This window comes from Chelonia mydas, chromosome 8 (genome assembly GCF_015237465.2).
Source record: "Chelonia mydas isolate rCheMyd1 chromosome 8, rCheMyd1.pri.v2, whole genome shotgun sequence".
Classification (NCBI taxonomy): Eukaryota; Metazoa; Chordata; order Testudines; family Cheloniidae; genus Chelonia; species Chelonia mydas.
Window position 1 is genome coordinate 44046903 of NC_057854.1, and position 20400 is coordinate 44067302.

Here is a 20400-nt window from a genome sequence, read left to right on the forward strand (position 1 = left end):
ACGTTTTCCCAACCAGCTGTCGTAGCAGTTGAAACCGTGCAGTGATGGCTCCACATTCTGCTGCAAGGGCTCAGGCCTCCTTCAAAGGCTGCTTTTAAACACACTTTTTCTTCAGTACTGTCTGGAGCAGAGAACCCTCCTGAAAGAGGCTCAAGCATTACAGATGAGGCCAAGCAATCCAGAGGTGCCTGCGTCCACATGGCCAACCCAGGCCATGGACCACGAGGCTCTCAGGAGGACCAGCTCCAGAGACTGCTGTGACAGCCTCCCAGCCCCCTAGGGAGAGATTGTTCCTGAACTCAGCGGAGGCAGGGCAGGATGAACCTTTTGTGGGTCCCAGCACCTGGACTGTGTCCCTGCCTCCCAAGCACTCTACCCTGAGGCCCCACCCCCGCTTGGCCTCTTCCCCCCAAGGCCCTGCCTGCCATTCACATGGGGGGAGGGGGCAGAGAGGAGCAAGCACTGGGCAGGGTCTTCAGGGGAACAGACTGAGTGGGGACAGGGCCTTGGGCAGAGTGCAGGTGGAATGGGGGGAGATGGGGCCACGGTCTGGGCGCCGGGGCCCCTTCCGAGTGTGGGCCCAGCGCCATTGTAAACCCAGTAGTGAGAAGAGGCAAAACAGCTAAAAGCCAGGGACAGGTTAAAGAGGGGAGCCCAGACCTCCTGCACCAGGACAAAGCTCCCTGCAGAGCTGAGAAGACCTGGGTCATTCTCGCTCCCCATGGCAGGGTGCTGCCTGCACCAGAGAGTTGTGCTGGTGCAGAGCATCTGAGGATGAGCCATGCGGTGTTGGCCTCTACCTGTGAAGAGCACGTGCCCCTGTGGCAATTTGGAGGGTCTCTCGGTACAATTTATGAATGCTGGCTAATACTATGAAGTTGTTATTAGGAAATGGAAAGCTCCTACAGCTGTGTATTCACTAGGGCTGTCAATTAATCACAGTTAACTCATGTGATTAATTCAAAAAATTCATAGCGGTTACAAAAATTAATCGTGATTAATCGCAGTTTTAATTGCACTGCTAAACAATAGAATACCAATTGAAATTTATTAAATATTTTTGGATGTTGTTCTACATTTTCAAATATATTGATTTCAGTTACAACACAGAATACAAAGTTCACAATGCTCACTTTACATTATTATTTTTTATTACCAATATTTGCACTGTAAAAATGGCAAATAAAATCAATAGGATTTTTCAGTTCACCTCATACAAGTACTGTAGTTCAATCTCTTTATTGTGTAAGTGCAACTTACAAATGTAGATTTTTTTGTTGGATAACTGCACTAAAAAACAAAACAATGTAAAACTTTAGAGACTACAAGTCCACTCAGTCCTACTTCTTGTTCAGCCAGTTACTAAGACAAACCAGAGATAATGCTGCCCGCTTCTTCTTTACAATGTGTTGAAGTGGGGATTTTCTCTTGTTATGTTGTATGTGAGTCTTACTGTTAAGCCTATGTGAGTTTTAGTGTTTTGCATGAATACTGTGTGTGCCTCAGTTTCCCTGTGTGCTGCACCAATATCTCAGTGGTGGGACTAGGGGTGTGTGACTTTGGCTGAGACCTCTGGGGCAGGTGAAGCTGCTCCAGCTGCCTGCACCTATGCTATGACCGGTGCCCTTCGTAACCTGAGACCCAGGAGGGGTATGCAACCAGGTGAGGACCAGGTGACTGCCCAGAAAACAAGAGAAAGAGAAGGGGGAGAAGCAATGGGGGTGTCTGAGGTTAGGTCGCTGAAAGCTGGCAGTCTGCCTGGGGGGACTGGGAGACAGGGAGTCCAGGCCACCTGGCCCAGGACTCCCCAAGATGGACTTGGCTGAAAGTCACCGATTTCTGTGCTAACAAGTTCTGTTCTACGCTGTGTTCCTGTCAACTAATAAACCTTCCATTTTACACTGGCTGAGAGTCACGTCTGACTGTGGAGTTGGGGTGCAGGGCCCTCTGTCTTCCCCAGGAGCCCTGCCCAGGCCGACTCACTGAGGGAAGCGCATGGTGTGGAAGGGGATGCTGAATGCTCCAAGGTGAGACCCAGGAAGGTCGAAACTGTGTAAGCTTCTTGCCCTGGAGACAGTATGCTCAGAGAGAGGAGGAATGCTCCCCCAGAGTCCTGGCTGGCTTCATACGGAGTAGTTCCAGAGCATCACCCAAGTGACTCCGTGACAATGTCACCTGAAAGTGAGACCAGCTGTTCACATGGCACTTTTGTAGCCAGTATTGCAAAGTATTTACGTGCCAGTTTTGCTAAACATTCGTATGCCCCTTCATGCTTCAGCTACCATTCCAGAGGTTTATGCTTCCATGATGATGATGCTTGTTAAAAAAATAATACGTTAATTAAATTTGTGACTGAACTCCTTGGGGGAGAACTGTATGTCCCCTGCTCTGTTTTACCCACATTCTGCTATATATTCCATGTTCTAGCAGTCTCGGATGATGACCCAGCACATGTTGTTCATTTTAAAAACACTTTCACTGCAGATTTGACAAAATACGAGAAAGGTACCAATGTGAGATTTCAAAAACTAGCTACAGCACTCAAGCGAAGGTTTAAAAATCTGAAGTGCTGTCCAAAATCTGAGAGGGATGAGGTGTGGAGCATGCTTTCAGAAGTCTTAAAAGAGAAACACTCTGATGTGGAAACTACAGAACCCGAACCACCAAAAAAGAAAATCAACCTTCTGCTGGTGGCATCTGACTCAGATGATGAAAATGAACATGTGTCGGTCTGCACTGCTTTGGATGGTTATTGAGCAGAACCCGTCATCAGCATGGATGCATGTCCTCTGGAACGGTGGTTAGATGAAGGGACATATGAATCTTTAGTGCATCTGGCACATAAACATCTTGTGATGCCGGCTAAAACAGTGCCATGCGAATGCCTGTTCTCACTTTCAGGTGACATTGTAAACAAGAAGCGGGCAGCATTATCTCCCGTAAATGTAAACAAACTTGTTTGTCTGAGTGATTGGCTGAATAAGAAGTAGGACTGAGTGGACTTGTAAGCTCTAAAGTTTTACATTGTTTTATTTTTAAATGCAGAGTTTTTTGGTACATAGTTCTACATTTGTAAGTTCAACTTTCGTGATAAAGAGGTTGTACTACGGTACTTGTATTAGGTGAACTGAAAAATACCGTTTCTTTTGTTTTTTACAGTGCAAATACTTGTAATCAAAAATAAAGTGAGCACTGTACACTTTGTATTCTGTGTTGAAATTGAAATCAATATATTTGAAAATGTAAAAAACATACAAAAATATTTAAATAAATGGTATTCTTTAAATAGTATTAATCATGCAATTAATCAATTATTTTTTTAATTCTGTGATTAATCACGATTAATTATTTAAATTGCTCGACAGCCCTAGTATTCACCATTGTGGGCAGGATCCACACCAGACCAAGGCCAATGGGGAGTTCTTAACTCGGACGACTGTGCTCTCACCACGTAATAGTTATGCTAAGGAGGATGCTTGCATTGGGAAACCAGTCTGGCCAAGTTGATCTGCTGGGGTTTTGGGGAGTGGAAATTCCCCAAGCAGGACAAAGAGAGAGGGGTGAGTAAGCTGGGGGTTATAAATGGACTCCTGGGAGAGGTCGGAGTGGCACTCACAGAGAGTTTGGACAGCAGAGGGGAAGGCGATGGGCCAGCCCTAGGGGGTGAGCTGGAGGAGAGATCGATCCATGTTTCAGACCCCAAGCCACACCCTGCAGCAGAAGGAGGCTGGAGGAGCCCAGGCCACCCTGAGCCCGGCCCAGAGCACCCTCTGGAGAGCAGAGTGAACCGAGGGGGGACATGCAAGCCAGGTTTGGGAGTCTGGTAGAGAACGGTATATTTTGCATGCTGGTAAATAGGGAGCAGTGCTGTGTTTGAGTCTTGTGCCAAGTGCGTGTGTGTTATGAGCTCCCCCTGCTCGCAGGCCCCCCAAGAGAGGTCAGCTGGCACCCAGCAGGCTCACACCTTCAGTGGGATCCTGGAAGAGGTGAGAGGGTGTGTTTAAGCTCTGGGGTAACCTGAGGGGTCAGCATAGGTTCTAGGGCAGAGGTCCCCAAACTGTGGGGTGCACCCCCCTAGGGGGGCATGGAGGAACATTTGGCGGAGTGCAGTGGGCCCAGCAAGCCCTCTAAGGGGGGGCGGAGGGAGTGCCACCCAGCCCTGGCCCACCCCACCCCACCCCCAGCTCTACTCCAGCCCCACCCCCAACTGCAGACCCAACTCCCAGCCCTGCACCTGACTCTGTCCCCAGCCTCAGCCCCTGGCTCCAGACGCAGACCTACCCCCAGCTGCAGCCCCAGCCTCATCCCTCTTACACCTGTCTGCATCCATTTCCCTGCCCCCCACCCCCCTGGAAGCCTTGGCCCCACTCCTGGCCCTGGTTCAGGGGGAGGGGGGGGGCACGAACACAGAGACAGGGGGGCATGACCGTCAAAAGTTTGGGGACCACTGTTCTAGGGGCTGGGCAAGGTGCTGCATGGTCAGAGCTCTCAGGATGGGGTGCTGAATAGAGGCTATGTGCCCCAAGCGCGTGCCCAGGGACTGCAGTGTCTGAGTTCTGTTCAGCATCTTCAGGCTCGAAAGACCTGGGACAGCAGTCTAGGGAGAGGCCTCAGGGGGCGGGATGGGGGTGCTTGAGTGGACCAGCCCCACAGATGGATGCACTGCCAGGGGATGGAACTGATTGCAGCTCAAACTTCTCCCGCCTCACCCTCTGCCAATGCCCCTCACCAGCCTGCCCTGGGGGACCCGCTCTGGACAGAGAGGGGAAGGCCTGACTGAGCCACTCTGCTGAGGCTGCCAAGGATGGGTGGTTAGCACAGGTGGGGTTGGAGCTTTTGAGATGGGGACCCCTGTCCAGCAGGAACTGGGTTGGGACCAGGACCCACCCAGTGGGAACAACGCCTGGCTTCTCCAAGGGAGGTGACGGCACCAGCTGCTCCTCTGCCCAAGATGACGCCCCACTCGTTAAACTCCTCTAGGTGGTATCATGTCCCCACTGCTCCCACCCAGGGTCTATCAGCAGCCTGGGCTCAGTCCCCCTCTCTCTGCAGGTTTCCAGGAGCGGGACCAGGCCCAGAAGCTCTGCAGCATCACCCTGGTGGCTGCAGGACGGGAGGGTGGCGTGGGTGTGTTATGCTCTGTGCTCTCCCCTGCTGGCAGTAGCGGGACAGGAGAACCAGAAACAAGGTGTCAATTGAGGGGCAGCAGGGGCTCTTTGCCCAGGGAGGTGAAGGTGTCTGGCCTAGTAATGCTCAGAGCAGGATAATCTTTCTTTGCATAGGAACCTGCAGATCGCCCCACCTGGATCAGACGGAGCCACCTCGGGGAGGGAGGGCAGCAGCCAGTAAGTGTGTGTTGTACATCTTTGGGGAAGGGGAGATAGAACCAATGCCACCCATGGCAAACCCTGTAGTCCTACAAACACATCCCCCATAGGAAGCAGATACCAACCTTGCTTTGTAAGGAGCACGTCTGCCTTGGGAAGGGTTTGGGCTAATTGTGCCCAAAGGGCTGAGCGTCTCTCTCTGTTTCTGAATCTCCTTCCCCCCTAATCACAGATATTAACAGGCCAAGTTAATACGAGTCCACGTGACAGCATTTCTCTGTTGCTTTGCCAGCCTGGATGGAACTGTGACAAAGTGAGAATTTTCTGGAATATTTTTATGACTCCAATGGGTGCCTGAGTTTCCCCCAGCCTGGGGAGAAGGGTTAAGTTTGCTTTGGGCCATCACAGGAGACGCGAGGTCTCAGGGTTGCCTGGCAGTCTGGGGCGCAGTGGATGGGCCGTTAAGGAGCTGGCTGGAACCTGCTGAAAGTGACTCCGTATCAGCTTCCCAGAACATTCACACCCAGCAACCAGTCATGGGGAGGAAGGAGGTTTCCCTCCCTGCCACCTCTCAGCAGGGAAGCTGCGCAGACACTACAACAAGAGTGGGCTTCTGGAGAGGCTGGCTGCTCTCACCTGGGACTGTCAGAGAGGGACAGAGCCTAAGATGGAGCTGCTCCTGCTTGGCTGTGGCTTGTTCTGGCTTGGCCAACTGGAGGATGCTTTAAGCGTCATTTCGCCAGGCTAAGCTCAGGACTCCCTGTGCTAGGTTCCAGCTGCCCGTTGAACCTGACTGCTTTGCAGATGCTGCTTGGCGTGAGGGTTCCTGCAAACACTTGCTGCAGTGTGTTAGTCCCTGCAGAGCATGGCAGTCTCTCACCTGGAGCCTACGACTGTGGGACTCGCCGGGGAGAGCTCCTGGAATGAAGCAGGGGGACTGAAACCCGAAGGCTCAATCTTAGAGATGCTGAGACCATGGGGCCTGCCCTCAAGGAACAGTGGGGCCACGTGAGGGGCTGGCACACTGATGGACTCCTCCAAGGGACGGTTTGACAGCTGGGGCATGCCCCAGACACCAGGGATCCGGGACAGTAACACCCAGCCGTTACAGTCTCCCATTTTGGGAAATGTTTTAGGCATCAACAGGCAGACCTTGAGTGATTTTGGTGAAAACTGGAAATGCCTTAAACTACTGCTCCCTGGTCTCTCTGCTGAGCTCTGCCTGAGAGCTGCGGGCAGAGGCTCAGCTGGTGGGGGGGGCAGGGGCAGTAGGAGAAGAGAGCAAAGGAGGTTTAATTCCTCCCTCCCTCCCAGTGCGCTGTCTCCCCAAAGCTGCAGGGCTTTGGGCTCAGGCCCCGGGCTCCAGCCACAGGGTTTTGGGCTCACGCCCTGGGCTCCAGCCACAGGGCTTTGGGCTCACGCCCTGGAATCTGGCCATGGGGCTTTGGGCTCGGGCCTTGGCCATGTAGCAGCAGGTGCTTTCCCTAGTCTCCGGCCCTCTTATTGCTCCTGGCCCCCACTGTCTTCCTACTCACCTCCCTATCCAGGGCTTAATTTGTCCCTGGGCTTGCTGGGGCTGAGTAAGTCTGCTGCTGTGAAGAGTGATACTTGTATGTTAATATCACTTTTCACAGCAGACTTACTAGCCAACAAGTCTTAAAAAAAAAACACCGACCAAAAAAAACAAGAAGAAAAGGAGTACTTGTGGCACCTTAGAGACTAACCAATTTATTTGAGCATAAGCTTTCGTGAGCTACAGCTCACTTCATCGGATGCATACTGTGGAAATTGTAGAAGAAGATCTTTTTATACACACAAAGCATGAAAAAATACCTCCCCCCACCCCACTCTCCTGCTGGTAATAGCTTATCTAAAGTGACAACTCTCCTTACAATGTGTATGATAATCAAGGTGGGCCATTTCCAGCACAAATCCAGGGTTTAACAAGAACGTCTGAGGAGGGGAGGGGGGTAGGAAAAAACAAGGGGAAATAGGCTTGAATAGAGACTGGGAGTGGCTAAGTCATTATGCAAGGTAACCTAAGTTAATTGTATCCAATTTGCACATGAATTCCAATTCAGCAGTCTCTCGGTGGAGTCTGGATTTGAAGTTTTTTTGTTGTAATATCTCAACTTTCATGTCTGTAATCGTGTGACCAGAGAGATTGAAGTGTTCTCCGACTAGTTTATGAATGTTATAATTCTTGACATCTGATTTGTGTCCATTTATTCTTTTACGTAGAGACTGTCCAGTTTGACCAATGTACATGGCAGAGGGGCATTGCTGGCACATGATGGCATATATCACATTGGTGGATGTGCAGGTGAACGAGCCTCTGATAGTGTGGCTGATGTTATTAGGCCCTGTGATGGTGTCCCCTGAATAGATATGTGGGCACAGTTGGCAACGGGCTTTGTTGCAAGGATAGGTTCCTGGGTTAGTGGTTCTGTTGTCTGGAGTGTGGTTGCTGGTGAGTATTTGCTTCAGGTTGGGCGGCTGTCTGTAGGCAAGGACTTGCCTGTCTCCCAAGATTTGTGAGAGTGATGGGTCATCCTTCAGGATAGGTTGTAGATCCTTAATAATGCGTTGGAGGGGTTTTAGTTGGGGGCTGAAGGTGACGGCTAGTGGCGGTGATCTTCCTGATAACACCATCCTGGCCACTATGGATGTAGAAGCCCTCTACACCAACATTCCACACAAAGATGGACTACAAGCCGTCAAGAACACTATCCCCGATAATGTCATGGCTAACCTGGTGGCTGAACTTTGTGACTTTGTCCTTACCCATAACTATTTTACATTTGGGGACAATGTATACCTTCACATCAGCGGCATTGCTATGGGTACCCGCATGGCCCCACAGTATGCCAACATTTTTATGGCTGATTTAGAACAATGCTTCCTCAGCTCTCGTCCCCTAACGCCCCTACTCTACTTGCGCTATATTGATGACATCATCATCTGGACCCATGGAAAAGAAACCCTTGAGGAATTCCACCATGATTTCAACAATTTCCATCCCACCATCAACCTCAGCCTAGTCCAGTCCACACAAGAGATCCACTTCCTGGACACTACAGTGCTAATAAACAATGGTCACAAACACCACCCTATACCGGAAACCTACTGACCGCTATTCCTACCTACATGCCTCCAGCTTTCACCCTGACCACACCACACGATCCATCGTCTACAGCCAAGCTCTGCGATACAACCACATTTGCTCCAACCCCTCAGACAGAGACAAACACCTACAAGATCTCTATCAAGCATTCTTACAACTACAATACCCACCTGCGGAAGTGAAGAAACAGATTGATAGAGCCAGAAGAGTTCCCAGAAGTCACCTACTACAGGACAGGCCTAACAAAGAAAATAACAGAACGCCACTAGCCATCACCTTCAGCCCCCAACTAAAACCCCTCCAACGCATTATTAAGGATCAAAACCTATCCTGAAGGATGACCCAACACTCTCACAAATCTTGGGAGACAGGCCAGTCCTTGCCTACAGACAGCCCCCCAACCTGAAGCAAATACTCACCAACAACCACATACCACACAACAGAACCACTAACCCAGGAACCTATCCTTGCAACAAAGCCCGTTGCCAACTGTGCCCACATATCTATTCAGGGGACACCATCACAGGGCCTAATAACATCAGCCACACTATCAGAAGCTCGTTCACCTGCACATCCACCAATGTGATATATGCCATCATGTGCCAGCAATGCCCCTCTGCCATGTACAGTGGTCAAACTGGACAGTCTACGTAAAAGACTAAATGGACACAAATTAGATGTCAAGAATTATAACATTCATAAACCAGTCGGAGAACACTTCAATCTCTCTGGTCACGCAATTACAGACATGAAGGTCGCTATCTTACAACAAAAAAAAACTTCAAATCCAGACTCCAGCGAGAAACTGCTGGAATTCATTTGCAAATTGGATACTATTAATTTAGGCTTAAATAGAGACTGGGAGTGGCTAAGTCATTATGCAAGGTAGCCTATTTCCCCTTGTTTTTTCCTACCCCCTCCCCAAGACCTTCTGGTTAAACCTGGATTTATGCTGGAAATGGCCCACCTTGATTATCATACACATTGTAAGGAGAGTGGTCAGTTTGGATGAGCTATTACCAGCAGGAGAGTGGAGTGGGAGGAGGTATTGTTTCATGGTGTCTGTGTATATAATGTCTTCTGCAGTTTCCACAGTATGCATCCGATGAAGCGAGCTGTAGCTCACGAAAGCTCATGCTCAAATAAATTGGTTAGTCTCTAAGGTGCCACAAGTACTCCTTTTCTTTTTGCGAATACAGACTAACACGGCTGTTACTCTGAATGCTGTTTCTGTTGCACTGCTATCATTTGCTTGTTTTTTCCTGATTCACTTGCGGGACTGGGCTTCTTTGTAGTTAGTATCAGGCAAGATATCTTTTGATAAGTCTTCAAATCTTTGGAAATCATTCCTCAAAGTGTGTAAGTGGTCTGCTAATGATGGACAGAGGTCTGCGCATGTTTTCAAATCCAGTTCTTTTTCTTGGAGAGCTTGACTTGTGTGGTAAAAGTGTTGTAAAATTTCATTCCACATGGTCAACATGAATACAACCTCTAGTTCTTGCATCTTGTTTGCAATGTATTCTGCCTCTCGTATAGTTTCTCCCTTTTGTGATTGGTCTTCAGCTATACTTTCTAATGCATCCACAATCTGAGTAGGACTCCAGAATTGCACTTGTTGCCACTGCATGTGCCTCCCAGCGAGTATTAGAAAGATTAACACACGATCATTGCCCAAATATGTTTTAAGAACTGCCCATCGGTGTGTTGAGGCAGAGAAAAATGTATAAAGTAACTGGACTGTTGAGAGGGAAAAAAACATAAAAAACCCTAAAAAACAAACACACACTTACTGCTACCGGACAACAATCAACAGCACTGCGGCCAACAAGATTGAGAGAGTGTGCAGCACATGGTATGAATATGGCATATTTGTTCTGTTCTAAAAGCTTCTTCTGCATTCCTTGATAACGCCCTGACATGTTGGCAGCATTGTCATAAGATTGACCTCTGCACTTTGAGAAATCTATTTTGCAAACTTGGGACAGATAATGCAGTACCTGATTTGCCATTTCTTCACCAGTGTGGCTTTTCAAATGGAGGAATGTTATAAATCATTCAACTGGTTTTTCATCTGTCGGAGACACACATCTTAGTACAATACTCAATTGATCAATATGGGAAAGATCAGGTGTAGAGTCGACAGATAAACTGGAGTACCCAGCAGTACTTATTTCATCCACAATAGCTGAACGAACTTTGTCATTCATTAGACCAATGAGTTCATCACATATTGTCTTGGATAAGTATGATGGGTTACCTTTGCCAGCATTCCCATATTTTGAGATATGGCCTGCTAAAAATAATAATAGTAATTTAAAAAAAAAAATCTTTTTGGGGTGCCCCCTGCTTTGCTGGTGCCCTAAGCACGTGCTTAGTCTGCCTACTGGGTAATCCAGCCCTGGCTGGCTGGAAGATTCTCCAGAGGAGGTTCTCTGGCCTGGGTGATTGAGGCAGTCAGACTGGATGGGTGTAACGGTACTCAGGGGGTGAATCCCCCACAGGCGGAAAGGGGCTGCTTACACCCATGGCAAACACTGCACATCTCCAGCCGAGACTTGCCTCTGCAGAGCTCATAAGAGGAGGCAGAGCTGGGGATGCTCACGCTGCTTTCCCTGGGCCCCAACATTTAATTTCACTCGTCGATGGGTTCGGAGGTGCTTTATCCCATCCCTCACCTGTGTAGATGCCTCTCAGGATCTCTGGTTCATCAAGGCCCTGGCCAGCTGGGACAAAGGGCTCCTCTCCTCACTCCAGGCAGGAGACGATGTCAGGCTTGCGAATGGGAAAGTCAACAGGTAAGGTCCCAGCCTGCCAAATGTCTCAGTGAATGCTGTTCCATTATTTTAACCCCAGCCTCCCTTCCCAGGCTCACAAGGACATGGGATCCGCACAGCTGGGGCAATACTATGGAAGCCTTCTGGGAAGGCGAAGCGTCTGCGAGGGGAGTTGATGTGTCCCTCCGAAGACACCAACGCTTCTGTTAAATGCCAATGGACCCTTTATCTCCAATGCAGAGGGCTAAATCCACTACTGTCCATCCCCTCTCTGGGGGAAAGTTACGACCCGGGGGGGGGGGGAGGGGCCCACAAGCTAAAAGGGAGGACATGTGACTGCCCCATGTGTCTCCCCTACCGAGTGACACCCCCCTGCAGCTGAGCCCAGGAAGGGAGCAGTCCATCTCTGCCTCCCAGCCAGGCTCTCTCAGGCAGCTGCAGCTTTGTTTTGCTCCCCACCCAGCTGCCATGGAGAGCAGCCGATTTAGCCAGGGCGAGGGGGAGGCACAGGGAGAGAAGGTAGAGCCCCACTTCCTCCCACCAGGCTAATCTGGGAGGGCACGTGACCCCATGCTACTCCCCACGCATCGCCTGCCCGCTCTGGGACTCCCCGACCTCATCAGTGACTCAGCAGCACTAGCTATGCCCCGAGTGCAGCAGCAGTCGCTGAAGGCTCTTCGCTCACTAGCCCCCGGAGCCTCCAGCACTGGGTGATACCCGCTAAGTGCTCAGCCAAGGGGATACTCAGCTGGGGGGAAAAGAGTACCGGTCACCGAGGGGCTACAGTCGCTTGCAGCCAAAGATAAACCTGGTAACTTCAGGGTAGCGCAACAGAGTGGTGCACATGTAACCCCATGCCCAGGGGTTCTTCAGGCAGGCCCCAGTCCTCCATCACAAATGGGTGTGCTACTTCCCCTTTAAGAGCCTGGGGGGCAGCTCCTAACACCCCACCTTCAGCTGTCTGGGCATGAGGTTCTGTGCTCCAAGTCTCAGCGGCCTCCTCACAGGCTCTGCCCTGCGGGTGCTGCTGCAGATCCTGCCAGCAGCAGCTTGTATCCCCGTCTCTCCTTCAAGTCCTCACTCAGCCTCCTGACCTGCCTGCTGCCCCTGCCAGCGCTCCGCAGAGAGAGCTCCCTTCCGCGAACAGACCCTGCAGGTCCAGAGAGGTGGCCAGGCTGGAGCTCCCCACTCACTCCTGCAGGCTGCAGCTTCCTTTGGGGGCCTTCACAGAGCCCCGTTTATTATTTACCTGAGGGCAGTGCTGAGATCTGGAACCCCCTGGGCGAGGTGCTGGACGTGCACACAGGGCCTGGCTTGCCCTGAAGAGTGGCAGTGTGAAGAGACCAGGGGTGGGAAGGACTTGCCCATGGCCACGGCAGTGCTGGGAATAGCACCCGGTTCATGAGCGGCCAGCGATGCAGCCAGAGCTGCAGGAAACAGAACTGCAGGCTCAGGGAGAGAGAGGCCAGAGTTCCCGGCTGAGGTTCTAGTATGTGGGGGTGGGGAAGCAGCGTTATCTCGGCTTGCATAGCTAAGCACCAGGTGCCCCAGTAAACTAGGCTCCTCCTGTAGCCTGACCCTTTTTGTCCTGTCCTCTTAGCCTGCCGCAGAGCCCAGGTCACCTCAGTCCCAGTCCAGTGACCACTGCAGCCCCGAACATTTCCTGCAATCTTCCGTCCAACCAGGTTTTTCTCCTCTTAGGGTGAAATTCACCCTCAGCACAAGGGCCATGCACCACTGGGGCTCTGTTCCGAGGGCTGAAGTGGTACATAGACTTTACAGCAGCGTTTGGCACAGGAGTGGGTTTCACCCAGAGAGGGAGGGCTGTGAGTACCTGTGCCAGCCGGTAACGGTGAAGTCACTTCAGAGGCATTGAACAGGTTACTGACTCGGGACAATCAAACAAAAGTGCTAGCTTGTTGCCCAAGTGACCCACCCCACTGCACACATAACACCCGCTGGTGTGTAAATCTTCAAGCCATGGTTGTGTTTAGCAGCTTGTGACCAAGCTCCAGCTGCAATGCGTTCCCCTAAACCACACGTCAGAGCGATTCTTACGCACAATACATTCACAAATTGAGACCGCGGGCCAGCTCCAAGGCGCTGTGATCTGGCAGACACTGAAGTCAGGGCAGCTAGGAGGAGCTGGCCTGCAGACGTCCAGGCCCAGATCCCTGAATATATTGAGGCTCCTGGCTCCCACTGATTTCAGTGTAAGTGCGAAGGGGCACACCCGCTATCTGGTGGGGAGGAGACTAGCCCACTCTTCTGGCTGGCTCAGCACTAGCAAGCTGCTCCTGGAAGGTTTGCTCTGCCATGGGGGCTTGGAAAGGGAGAACCTGCCACAGGAAGGGGTGGTGAACAGGAAGAGGCTACCTCTCAGAGACTGCTGGCCTCAGAGACTGATCAGTCCAGAGGGAGATGCAGGCCTCACTGCCCCTGCATGGACCAGCTGTAAAGAGGATGCCTCAAGAGGAGGAGCTGGAGGTAGGCCTTCATTACAGACAATAAAGCAGCTGACAAGCCAAGCCCCTAAGGGCTGAGCCCAGAAAGGCCACCCAAGTGCCAGGGCACTCTTGCCTTGCTTTTCTGTCACTCCCTTGTAAGGGGGAGAGAGAGAAAGGACCTTTCTTTACTTGGAGATCCCCTGGCATGCTACAAATGGAGGAGGATGTGTCAAAGTTGATTCCCTACTCTGGCACTTTGAGTGCAGAAGATGGGGCCCGCAAGGACTTAATACTTGCCACTCCAGGCTTGTATTAAACTCCCAAGGTTACAGCTTTTCTCTGACCTTGGATGGGTAGATTTTGCCACCACTCAAGTGCAAAAGCCCCTTTTGATAACCCAGGAAGGCGCACTTGGGAATTCCTTCCCGTAGGGTACCCTCAAGCCCTTTCACACCCCCCTTCAGGAAAGAGCTGAGAAAGAAAACAAAGGAAATCAGCTGTTGACAGCAGCTAATTAAACAAGGAGCACAAACCTCTTAGGGTCTGTCATAAGCTGGTGACTCACCACTGTGGCGCCTCCTGCTGGTTGTCCAGGGAATTAGCTCTTTTCAGCCAGGAGCACCCTCTGCCGGTCAATGTCTCGCCTGCCGCTGGCCCCGTGCCCCTCCCGGACCCTGGTGCCCTTCTAGCTTAGGGTTCTGCCCCCCTGACAGTACCCCCTCAGTCTGGGTCTCCCCTCCCCAGGGGAACCCTCAACCCCTCCTTTGCCTCAGTGGCTACTGTCAGTCATCATCTAGCCCCCGCTCCCTGGGGCAGACTGCAGCCTGTACCACTTATCATTGGTGAGGGGGGTCGGACCAGCTGCCTCTGTCTAGATCTGGGCTGCTCCTCTGTAGCCTTAGTACCCTTTCGTGAGCCTTTACCTCGGCCTGCAGCTCTGCTAGGCTGAAGCTCCCCAGCTCCCTCTGCCCTTCCCCAGCACTGCTCTGCCCTAGATACCCTCCTCAGCTTCCAAGGCAGCCAGGTCCTCCTCTCTCCATGTAGCTAGCGAGAGAATGTCTCTCTCCTTCTGGCCCACTGCCCTTTTATGAGGGCCAGCTGGGCCCTAATTACACAGGCTACAGCTGTGGCTGTTTTCCCAAACAGCCCAGCTTTTTCCCTCTCAGCCCTCTCCCAGGGCTGTTTTAAGCCCTTCAAGGCATGGTGGGGGGACCACCCTGCCACAGGGACACAAAAATCCAATCCTGTTCTTAAAAAAGGTAAACTTTATTAAAAACAAAAAGAAAGAAAATACACCTGCAATTTAGGCTTTTTGCTAGGTTTTAAAAAAAACAATTACAAGGATTAACCATCAAGATAGCTTCTTGAGGTCCAGCTTAAAGGCTACAAGCAAAACAAAAGCACCTGCGGTTAGCACAGAAGAATCCACAAGCCATAAAGAAATAAAAGAGATAAACCTAATCGCGTCTTCCTAGACATTTCCTGATCTACTTACATATCTGGGGTTTCAAATGAGTAGGTTCTAGGTATGATCTGATGATTTTCATACTTTGCCCAAAGCTTTTTACAGCATAGTTCCAGCCCTGTCTCTGCTCTGTCCCCTCTCTCCGGAGAACAACAACAGACAGACAAAGGAAGTTTTTTCCAATTTTAAAAAGTTCTAGCCCTCCCATTGGCTCTTTTGGTCAGGTACCCACTCCCTCCCTTTTACCTATGGACTTTTTAACCCTTTACGGGTAAAGAGAACAGCTAGTAACAGGGATTTTATAGCTAACTGGCTGGCTGGGTGTCTATGAAAGGGAGCAAACCCGCCCGCCTTTCATTTATCACAGGATGTTATAAGCAGCTTGAAGCAGGGTGAGGTGGGGACTCAGGGGAGCTGCAAACCCCCACAGAAATACTTGGGTGGAGCTGAGCCCAGGTGACTGCAATAGTGCCAGCCCCACAGGTTTGAAAATCCAGAGTCGGGAGCCCCAAACTCACATCATAATTCTTGGTCTCACTCGAGGCACAGCCCAGCCAAACCACAGAATGCAAAGTGCTTTGGCCCACTGGAGACTGTATGTCCAGTCCTGACAAAAGAACTCATCCCCCTGCAGTCGCTCCCTCCCTCTCAAGGTTTCCAATGTTTCAGGCATTGTCAAAACTGTTGAATCGTCCTGGGAGCCAAACTGACCCGCCCTGGGTAAGTTGCTCTCTCCCTTTAGCGCAAGTGGGAGAGGCCAGAGTTTTGGCAGCTGAAGAACCAGCACGTCAGTAAAAAGAAAAGGAGTACTTGTGGCACCTTAGAGACTAACCAGTTTATTTGAGCATAAGCTTTCGTGAGCTACAGCTCACTTCATCGGATGCATATGTTGCTATGCATCCGATGAAGTGAGCTGTAGCTCACGAAAGCTCATGCTCAAATAAACTGGTTAGTCTCTAAGGTGCCACAAGTACTCCTTTTCTTTTTACGAATACAGACTAACACGGCTGTTACTCTGAAACGTGGCAGCACGTCAGTGTTAGTGGTGCAGATTATCCATGCATTGTTATTGTGGCAATGGGTAGAGAGGCTCCATCCAGGAACTGGCACCCCCTGGTGCTGGGTGCTGTACACACAATAATAAAAGGATGATCCCTACACAGGTCAAGTGTATGTGGGTTATTGTGGAATGGTGGAAGCTTCCTGTCCCCTTTCACATGGTTCCAAGGGGGAAATGTTGCATGATCTATTGATTAGGTATTCATTCCCAGTTTGCATTCTGTGGTTTGGCCAGGGTGTGCCTCGAGACTGAGAATTATTGGCATTGTTGCTGTGATGAGAGCCCGCATGTGCACGGGCGACCCTCACACTTAGGAAAGGCTTTTTGACCTTGTAATATTTTTATTAGCACAACCAGCAAAATTACAAACGCTCCATCCCAGCAGAGATAATACAGGCTGGTCAAGACGCCTGGCATCAGAATGCTCGGAAACTCACTCCATCGTTTGCAAAGAAACTGGAAGTGTCCATCCTTATCTTTCTCCTCCTCATCTTCACCGTTACCATCATCACCCAGGCGTGTCATCCTGGCGTCTCCCAAGGCTCACAGACTGGGATACAGCCTTTGTAGTGTGTCACACGGATACCCACTGGGGTTCAAACATATTTAACCCCTTTTCCTTATTTGAACTTCCACACCCCCACGACTTCTGAGATGCCCCGTTTTTCATCATTCCCCTTATGCCTGTTACATTTACATTACTCAATCACCAGAACAACTTGTGGCTAGCCCATTCCTGATACCCTTTGTCTGCGAAATCCCCAAAATACTCTCAGTGGCTTGCAACGGTCCCAGACTACTGTACCTCTTTCAGGAATCTGATTGGTCTTGCATACTCCCAAGTTACACCTCACTTAAAAACAACTTGCTTACCAAATCAGACATAAAAATACAGAAGTGTCACGGCACGCTAGTACTGAAAAATTGCTGACTGTCTCATTTTTACCATATAATTATAAAATAAATCAATTGGAATATAAATATTGTATTTACATTTCAGTGTCTAGTATATAGCGCGGTAGAAACGGGTCATCGTTTGTATGAAATTTTAGTTGACTCTGCCAGTGCTTTTTATGTAGCCTGTTGTAAAACTAGGCAAATATCTAGATGAGTTGATGTACCCCCAGGAAGACCCCAGCATATCCCCCTTTGAGAACCACTGCATAACTGGCTTTAACTGGCACATTGCAATATATATGTCTGAAAGGTTAGTAGTGTAACACACTTACTTCATGCAGCATTCTCTCTTAGGACATCCTGTGATACAGGGTCATTGTGACAACTTATGAGCTAGGGTCACTTCCAGGTTATACAGATTACTTACTTGCTCATGTCAAGTCTTGTTTTAGGTCTGAGGCTTTGTTTGGCTAAGCTAAAGATCTTACAGGCCTGTAGACCCTGTGTTACACTGTTAATTAATACTTATATGTCACCTCCAGATCCTAACTATACCTGATGTCTTTTAGCCTTGGCTGCAGGTGGCTGGAGCAGCTGGATCCTGGAGCATCATGTGGTGACATAGGAGGGCATCAGAGCAGATGTAACTCCCTGAGTGCTCTAAATACAGAGCCCTTCTCCATTAGCAGCAACTCCACAGCAAGGAGCTGTTATAAGGGAGCCCCACATCCTACCCCCCACCAACCCATCAGCAGAGTCTGCATGGCCCATCTGGCCCAGATATTGCTCCTTGTGAAGAAATCAGCCTCTTCGCTCTCCAGCCAAGTTACCCTTCCCAGTGCACCATCCTGGGAGACACAAAGAGCGGAACCGCAGCAAAACTGGCAGGACTGAAGCTTGGAACAAACCAATCGCTTCCTTTTTGGCGCCTCTTCCCCCTACAGCGTCTGGGGGAGCAGGAGCCTGCACACATGCTACCACTGGCCGGGTTCCTCAGGGACTGACAGGCCCTCGGAGACACTCTGAGGAATCTTCTTCACACATTGCGCAAACAAACATCGTCCTTTGTCCCCAGGGTCAGTCCGGTGATTTTCAGGCCTTCCAGCTCTTCCACGCCAGTCAAAAACAGCCTAAAAATGGGGATTTCTCATGGCAGCTGGCTGCTTCCCTACTCCATGACACATCTGTGCATGAAGCAGGTCCTGTGCTGGGACAGGTGCTTCCTTTTGGCCAGTTAAGAGGCAGAGCAGCACCTGGGGGCTCTAAAAGACCAGGGAGAAGCAGAGCCAGGGAGAGAGCTAGTGAACCAGGGCTGCCTCGGTGGGAGTCAAGGGTAGGTAAGAGCTGCCAGATACTGTATGGCTGGGTCTGGGGAGCTCAGAAGCTGGACTCCTGAGAGAGCAGCGAGGGCTCAGAGGCAGCATGTAGCTGGAGAGCGTCCTGAGAATAAAAGGAGCTCTGAGGAGGAGCAGAGCTGGGCTGGGAGCCTCAGGGAGGGAATAGCTTGGAAGGAGGGAAGGGCAAGCCTTCTTGGCTTGAGCAGCGGAGCGAGATGGGGCTGGTGAAAGTGTGAGGCAGTCACTTACCCGCCTGATTTATTTGGGGTTAATCCTGCTTTGAGCAGTGGGTTGGACTAGATGACCTCCTGAGATCTCTTCCAACCCTGATATTCTAAGATTCCCAAGTACAGAGACCATGGCCAGAGTGGGTTGGAGGCTGGGGACCAATGGAGCCTGCTGATGTCTCCAGGCAGGAGCTGGAGCCCTGCCTAGATAGGAAACAGGAACACCCCAGCTAGAGGGGTGGGGTGAGGCCTGTGGAGAGAGGTTGAAGAAGGACCTGGGGATTGGGGTGAGGTGTGGGGAGACCCCAGAGCCATGGCTGGGGTGAGACCTGGGGAGCGACACTAGAGAAGTACTTGGGGTGCGTGGGGTGTGGGGAGAGATACCGAAGCCATACTTGGGTTGCACTGTTGGGAGGAATGGACTATTTAGACTGTGCTGGGGGGATTATGGTCATGGGACTTATGGTAACAAGAAATTATCCCCCACCCCCAAAAGGGCTATTTATATGCTCCAAAGGCTGTATTGAGTCCACTTGAGGAATCGAGGGAAACTGAGGCATGAGGTCATTACCAGGGTACCCTGAGGCCACAGAATTGGGGGCGGGGGGCACCTGGGAGGAGGCCATGCATTTACACACACCCACCAATGCAAACCCCCTGCCCACAACACATAAATACGCCCTAGGCCAGATCTACCCTTTGTGCCCACACGGATCCATGTGTGTTCCACACACGTCCTACATATGCAGCCCATACACTCAGTGTAGCATGTCTGTGTACTTGTCTCCTACACATGCACCCTAACGGACTCGTCTGTAAACAAATCCCGCCCACCCTCACTCAGACACACTCTGCACCTACTCAGGACACAGGTGTAGTGTAGCCACTGGCCCCAGCTCCTGTAGGAACCCGACAGACATGCAATGCACAGACCGCACTCGGAGGGCCTGTGAAATCTTGGCCGGGAGCAGACAGGAGACTCTCACAGGCTCCGTATCCCATCTGCTCTTCTGCGTAGTAAGTGGGGCTGAGTGAGCGAAATGGCATCAGCCCATCTGGTTGCTCCGGATCCAAGCCACAGACGGGAAAATGAGCCACAGCGGAGGGATGCCAAGGCTGGCTCCCTCGCCCAGAGACAATTGGCAAGAGCAAACCAGCAGAGTGCACCGCATCTGAATGTCCAGGTCCCAGCTCCCCCCAGGCCAGTGGTTAATCCTCCCTGGGAAACTCTCTGCTCAGGGCGGGAAAAGGGGAGAAAAGAAGCAGGAGGAAGGAAAGGCGGCGAGATGCCCCGTGCAATATAGCAAAAGAATAGCAGTTGTGCACGGCCAGAGCCCCGGCCAGAGCCGGCCCTCAGCCCTTTACGGTTACAGTTCCTCACCCCACGAGGGTGCAATTCTTCTGGCTGCTATCACTGCTCCCCGGAGATTAAAGTAACTCTGCTGACAGGGCAGTTCCAGGAATGGAGCTTGGGGTTCTGGCTCCCTAGCCCCGGCATTAACTGTGGAAAGTATCTTCTGCAATTCCCCTTCTTCAGCTATTGGTGAGGGGGAAGAGTTTTGGGAGAAAAGCTCAGGACTGGGACTTGGGAGACCTGGGTTCAGTTCCCAGCTCTGCAAATGCCTCACTATGGGACCTTGGGTCAGTCACTTAATTTCTCTGAGCCTCGGTGTCTATCTCTATCCAAGATGAAAGATGACAGTGGGTACCGACTTCGCAGGCTGAGTTCATTAACATAGGGC

At 50.9% G+C, this 20400-nt stretch overlaps 1 long non-coding RNA gene across 1 annotated transcript; it reads left to right on the forward strand.

Annotated features, from left to right (window-relative positions):
- The first annotated feature begins 1405 nt into the window (after positions 1-1405).
- On the forward strand, positions 1406-20044 carry LOC122466790. Its single transcript, XR_006292606.1, has 3 exons — positions 1406-1537; positions 18422-18427; positions 20032-20044. It is a non-coding gene; the product is annotated as an uncharacterized LOC122466790 (long non-coding RNA).
- The last annotated feature ends 356 nt before the right edge of the window (positions 20045-20400 follow it).